This window comes from Gossypium hirsutum, chromosome A12 (genome assembly GCF_007990345.1).
Source record: "Gossypium hirsutum isolate 1008001.06 chromosome A12, Gossypium_hirsutum_v2.1, whole genome shotgun sequence".
Taxonomy (NCBI): domain Eukaryota; kingdom Viridiplantae; phylum Streptophyta; class Magnoliopsida; order Malvales; family Malvaceae; genus Gossypium; species Gossypium hirsutum.
Window position 1 is genome coordinate 23,936,075 of NC_053435.1, and position 6,139 is coordinate 23,942,213.

Genomic DNA, 6,139 nt, shown 5'->3' on the forward strand with positions numbered 1-6,139 from the left:
AATCACTTGACTAATAATTTTTAGCAGACAAAATAAAGGATTTTTAGCAGAATAAAACAGAGATGTTTTGTTTAAAATAAAATGATTTTTTGTGGCGTTTTTATGAAAAACACCGCAAAAGATAAGCAATAGTGGCGTTTTTGATAAAAATGCTATAAAAATTATTTTACTTTAAACAAAACTATGCCGTTTTGCTCTACTAAAAACCTACTTTGTTTCTCCTACACCATATAACCCCGAAATCCCTTATTAATTTTATCCCCAAAATTTACCCTTTGAAACCTCTAAAATTTGCCCCTAAAATGGGTATCCCCAAAACACATCTAATTTTTCCCCCTTATTCATAGGTTATAATGGCCTTCTGTTTTCATACCTTCGTTTTTCCAACTAATTTGTCCATCAAAGTGAGAAGTAATGGTGTTCGGAAGCTTCAAACAGAGGGGCACTCTTCTACCAAAAGCTCCTAAGGGTTGGGAAAGGAGTTGTGTTGTTTGATGAACTGGCTGATCTTCGTCAAAATAGCGCCTTGAGAGTAGCTACCATGAATTCTCTGTTTTCATTTAACATGACTTTGTAAAATGGCATATAAGTGTTTGTTGCTTTGTCTTTATGTATCGTTCGTTCTAACATTTTAACGAGTGTATTATGTTTCATTAGTTTAAAAAATCCAGTGTTTTACGTTCGAAAATTTTTATATTTGTTTTAGAAACTTCTATTTTTTGACCGGTGATGGGAAAGAAAGGGAGTGGATGGTTCGCGACGGTGAAGGAAGTGTTCAAATCATCTCACAAAGACTTACCAGACAAAAAAGTAACGTATTTTTTCATTGGTTTTTAGATTTTTTTTTCTTTTGATGTTTGTGCAATCCTCTTACTTTGATAGTAAGTTTGATGTATCTTTCTTTTTCTTTATAGTGGTGTAAGGCCTTTTGGTGTATCTCTACTGGTTGCTGGATATGACGATAATGGTCCATAATTGTATCAGGTATTTCTCAGAGATAATAGTTGATTATATGGCCAGGTAGAGATTCAATACAGTGTTTTATGTGCTTTTTAGCTTCATAATTTTGTTCCTTATCACTAGATGGATCCATCTGGTTCCTATTTCTCATGGAAAGCCTCAGCAATGGGGAAAAATGTCTCAAATGCAAAAACATTTCTTGAGAAAAGGTATTTGCCTAGAATCTGGTTCTTATAGAATTCAATTCTAAATCTACCAAAAATTTATATAATATGTTATATTCATTATGTTAGGATATCAATTTATTTAGCTTAAAATTATATAAATTAAATGCCCATCATTTCCAGAATTGAGATGGACATTCTCCTACATTCTGTTTCTCTGCTACTGAAATTACAGTTGATTTGTTCTTTCCTTGTAGATACACTGATGATATGGAGCTTGATGATGCTGTGCATACTACTATTTTGACTCTCAAAGAGGGGTAATGTCAATGCTAAAATTTCTCCCACCTGGTTATCTTTAAATGTTACCGCATAGGAAGATCCCTTATATATATATCAAAGAACCTCGAAAAAAATTGTATTAGGTTGTCTTTACTATTGTGTCATTAATAATCTTACAACCTGTTCTCTCAATTTTGAAGATTTGAAGGACAAATCTCACGGAAAAACATTGAAATTGGGATTATTGGAACTGACAAAAAATTCAGGCAAGCACCGCTTTGACCCTTTCCCCCACATTCTAAACCTTTTTGCCGGTGGTATGGTGATGGAATATGGCCTCTAGGAAGTTTTACAAAGTAGCGACTTCTTGTGAAATGCACTTTTGAATGTTGTGTTTGTTTACTTTCAATCATGCTTATTGCACTTATTTTTGTTGTTTGTGCTACTTTTTATTTCTGAAATTCAGAACGGTTGTTTCTAGTGGCTTAATTACTTTTGCTTTCTGTACCACAAGGTACTAACCCCGGCTGAAATTGATGATTATTTGGCTGAAGTCGAGTAGCTTATCTTCTTTCTCGAGACTATCAAGAAGTGTTCCTTTTTATGCAACATTTGTTTTGAGACCGTGCATTTCAATAAAAAATGATTTACTTTACGTTTTTGGTATACTCATGTTTTTAGCTTTGTTGCACCTCAATTTTAAGGGCATGCTCACATGCTCCTGTTATCTTCAGGGTCTCTCTTCTAGATTTAAACCCTTCTGCCTTATTCATTTAAAACCAGTCCTTTTTTGGGCAGTTTTTTGCCGTTAAATAAGGGATTCTTTACTCAATTTACCAACATTTTCACATGCATATGCCAACGTGAATCCGAATTAAACTCTGACTGTACTTAAGAAACCATCAATAGGTGAAATCCCAATGGATTGAATTCGTGCTTGATTACCACTATCAAGGTTTTTAGGATAGTTTAGTTTTGATATATATGAAACAGAAAATGACAAAATAAAAATAACAAATAATTCTCATTTTTCAAAAAAGAAATATTTAAATATATAATCATTTCTACTGTCAGTATTTATTTTTGATGAAATTTACTATCTATTGTGTTATAAAACTCATGTAAGTATGACTGCCTAATCAGTATCCCTATTTAATGGTTAGTTAGAAATACCAAGGTATGCGAATTTTAAATTAATCTTTTTAACTTGAATATTAACTAATTCAGTAATTTGCATGCGTGTTCATTTGTTATGATTAGTTGTAGAACAATGGTTTTGCTCTATTGTATTGAGATTAAACAGTTTGTGTAATATATGAGTTGAAGAACAATGGTTTTGCTTAGTTGTACTTCTATTAGTTCATGATCTCATATAAATATGTTTTTGTTATTTTTTTTTCTTTCTTTTGAAGGCTGTAAGGCTACTGCTAAGGTTGGATGCTGAGAATCCGGATTCACATCGCTACTTGGTATTTAACATTTGCTATTTTGCATTACCATATAGTGCACTTCTATTCATATCTTTTGGTTTTGGTGTCTTGATCATCAATGAGGATGGGTTAATCTTTTCTTCTTCTTTTTGGTACAAAGGAGGTCGCAACTAAGGGAAAGGGTTGCAAATATTAATATTCAAACCCCAAAAGGCACATTTTTTTTAATTTTGTTTTAGCAAGTTATTGAGTTTCCCCATCAAGGATAGTGAATATTGTGGATTTTATCAATTTATAAACTGGATTAATTAATGATAGAGCATGAAAATACATGACTTAAAACATGAATCAGAACTTCAGATCAAATCTCTCAGAAATTCCACCTAATTAACTTTAGAATTAAATAAATTAATGTAGTTAAACTTGTTATTTCCTGAAGCAGTAACACGTTGAATGACTGGAATTTCTTATTTTATTTTCATCTTTGAATATTTTTCATTTTTTCTTCTCTTATTGCTGTTACTTGTTCATTTTGAAATAAATTTTGCACCTAAAATTCACTATCCGAAAAATGTTCTGGGTAGTGTTTTTTTTTTTGGTTGGGGTTGGGAACTTGGGGTGTTCCTTTAATTATGTCTGAGCATCTAAAATAGCATGATTAATGTATTTTGTCTTCCCATCTCTGTCTCCTAAAAGTAAGCCTACAACTATATCATAATATCTTGTAATCCTGTTAAAGAAATTTTCTATGTCTAACCTACTTTAATAATATTGGTAACAACATGATAATATAATGTCTAGATTTGGTTAATATTTTAATACTTCTTTCTTACTTGATATTATTGTATAGGGGTTTTAGAAAGTCGAAGTTTTGGAAGTTCAGGTCAGGCAGAAGGTATTGTTGCTCTCACAGCTCATCGAAGTGGGCTGCATCCTGGTCCTCGATATTTGGCTAGGGGCATTAATTCTTGTTTTAGCACAGGTAAGATGAAGTTACTATTTTTATCCCATGACTATGTAGACATGGTTACTAATACCTTCTCCTATCAAAGCTATTCTTTTCTTTTCTTTATTCCTTTTTTTAAAAAAAATAACTTTTTTGTTTTTCTATTTAATGCTTTATGTTGAATTGACTTATATTTCTGTTGGGAGGTGATCGACAATAGCTTAAAGTGCATGGTTATACTATTTTTTTGAGGTACAATGATGCATTGCACTAAAGTAACATGCTTATTTTAATTGTGTTTGGGGTACATGAGAGAACTTTAAAGTTAAACATTTCCATGATATTTCTTAACTATTTCTTATGTTTGGGGTACATGAGAGAACTTTAAAGTTAGACATTTCCATGTTATTTGTATTTAATTGCTAAGAGCTGTTGTAATTCAGGTGGTGGCAGCCGATGCAAATCTTGTCTTAACCACTAGGGGTATTGAGAAGACTACAAGGGCTTTAGTATCTGAGCTTAAGGCTATTTCAAAAGAGGTAATCTTAATGCTCACCTGCTTTCATGTTTTCTTTATTTTACTATTTAAAGGGAATATAATTAGTGTGTTGTGGGTTTAGGTTGAAGACAGTGAACTTGCTGATGTTGCTGCTGATAGTGCTGGGAACAATAATGAAATAGGAAATATGATAGCTGAGTCCATGCGTAAAGTTGGTCAAAAGGGTGTAATTACCTTTAAGGCGGGAAACCGAAATAAGGTATCAAATCTCCATCGTAGCAACGATAAACCTGTTTAGAGTAGAATGCTTATTTTTGCTGTTGATTAATTATTGATAAATCCTCAAGATCTGGGTGATATGTAAGATTTGCATTTTACAGTTCAGTGTAACAAAATTTGAACATCATTTTTCAGTGAAACGAAGAAAGTTGTATTTACTATTTGCTGTTTGTTACTGGTAGAAAATTTTTTAATTGAAATTTATTTAAACTGTTGTAATAAACTGAATTTAAACACATTATTTATAAGAAACTAATTTCATACAAAGCGCTATAGTTGATCTTACTATACGAACAAAAAAGTAAACGATGAAGAAAAATCACTAGAACTACAAATTATAAGGAACATTAAATGTGAAACATGTAAGAACGATAAAAGTAAAGCAGCAGGATAGTGGTGACTTTTAGCGGCGTTTTTAAGGAAAGCGTTGCTAAAAACATGACCTTTAGCAGCGTTTTTGGGGAAGCGCCGCTAAAGGTCATGATCTTTAGCGGCGTTTGTGGGGAAAGCGCCGCTAAAGGTCATGACCTTCAGCGGCGTTTTTTTACATAAACGCAGCAAAATGTTACCGGCGTTGTCTTTAGCGGTGTTTTTTGTGGCGCTTGTAAAAGCGCTGCAAATAGTTTTAGTGGCGTTTATAAGCGCCGCTATAGTCCCAAAAAAACGCCGCTAAAAACCTGTTTTGCTGTAGTGATAGTTCGGCTGATTTCATCTCCTAGACTATAGGGGACCCTTTCTTGGTTTTGATTATATTAGCTAAAAACGATACTTGGGTTGTCAACGAAGTGATTACATCAAATTTAATAGTTCCAGTAGCTCTCCTGCCAATCCCAAATCATGTGTTAGGATATTGATAATCATTGTTGGCAATCCATTCCAAAATCTCATATGCTTCATTATAGGATTTGTCCAATAGAGTACCATTTGTAGAGGCTTCGACTACCATCCTTGTATGTGCATTCAGCCTATTATAAAACATCTTCATCTGAGTCTAGTGTTGAAAACCATGCATAGGACATTTTCTAAGTAATTCCTTAAATCTTTCCCAAGCTTTGTAAAGTATTTCATCCTTTGATTGCTGAAAAGATGTGATGTCATTTCTAAGCTTGGCATTCAAGTTTGTCAGATTATACCGTAGCAAAAATCTATGGAACAAGTCATTCCATGATGCCACTGGTCCCAATCGTAAAGTAGTAAGCCACGCTCTTGCATGATCTTTTCTTTCCTAGTTATAACGAAAAAAGTACAATTAGGTGAATCCAGCCTATTTTTGAAATAAACAACTGGCACACACTTCCTTTCCAAAAAAGATCAATACACCAAGGACTACACTTAGATTTATTGGATTTGTTGCTAAAATACCGGTATTAACCCCAAAACTCCCGAAGGATGGCCAGTAACCCAAGGAAATGAAGGAATTTATTACATTTTTCATATGATCTCCTATTTTATTTTAGATAGACTCGATTATTTTTTTGTATTATATCACTTTGACTCATTTTCAATTTATTCTATTAAATGATATTTATGTTATTCTAATTATTCTAATTCTATGTATTTCTTTTTTTTAATAAATTAT

The 6,139-nt window shown here is 32.7% G+C and overlaps 2 long non-coding RNA genes and 1 other non-coding gene across 4 annotated transcripts; all 3 read left to right on the forward strand.

Moving 5' to 3' along the window:
- The first annotated feature begins 272 nt into the window (after positions 1–272).
- On the forward strand, positions 273–1,677 carry LOC107939783 (uncharacterized). Of its 2 annotated transcripts, XR_005906649.1 has the most exons (6): positions 273–532; positions 707–810; positions 915–984; positions 1,084–1,169; positions 1,382–1,444; positions 1,607–1,677. It is a non-coding gene; the product is annotated as an uncharacterized lncRNA (long non-coding RNA). The 2 variants fall into 2 exon arrangements; XR_005906648.1 differs by having other exon boundaries at positions 273–810.
- A 1,136-nt stretch (positions 1,678–2,813) lies between these two features.
- LOC107939792 (uncharacterized) lies at positions 2,814–4,721 on the forward strand. The gene is made up of 4 exons (XR_001695264.2): positions 2,814–2,875; positions 3,687–3,818; positions 4,226–4,321; positions 4,403–4,721. It is a non-coding gene; the product is annotated as an uncharacterized lncRNA (long non-coding RNA).
- Positions 4,722–5,561: 840 nt separating this feature from the next.
- LOC121211751 (small nucleolar RNA R71) lies at positions 5,562–5,668 on the forward strand. The gene has a single exon (XR_005906969.1). It is a non-coding gene; the product is annotated as a small nucleolar RNA R71 (small nucleolar RNA).
- The last annotated feature ends 471 nt before the right edge of the window (positions 5,669–6,139 follow it).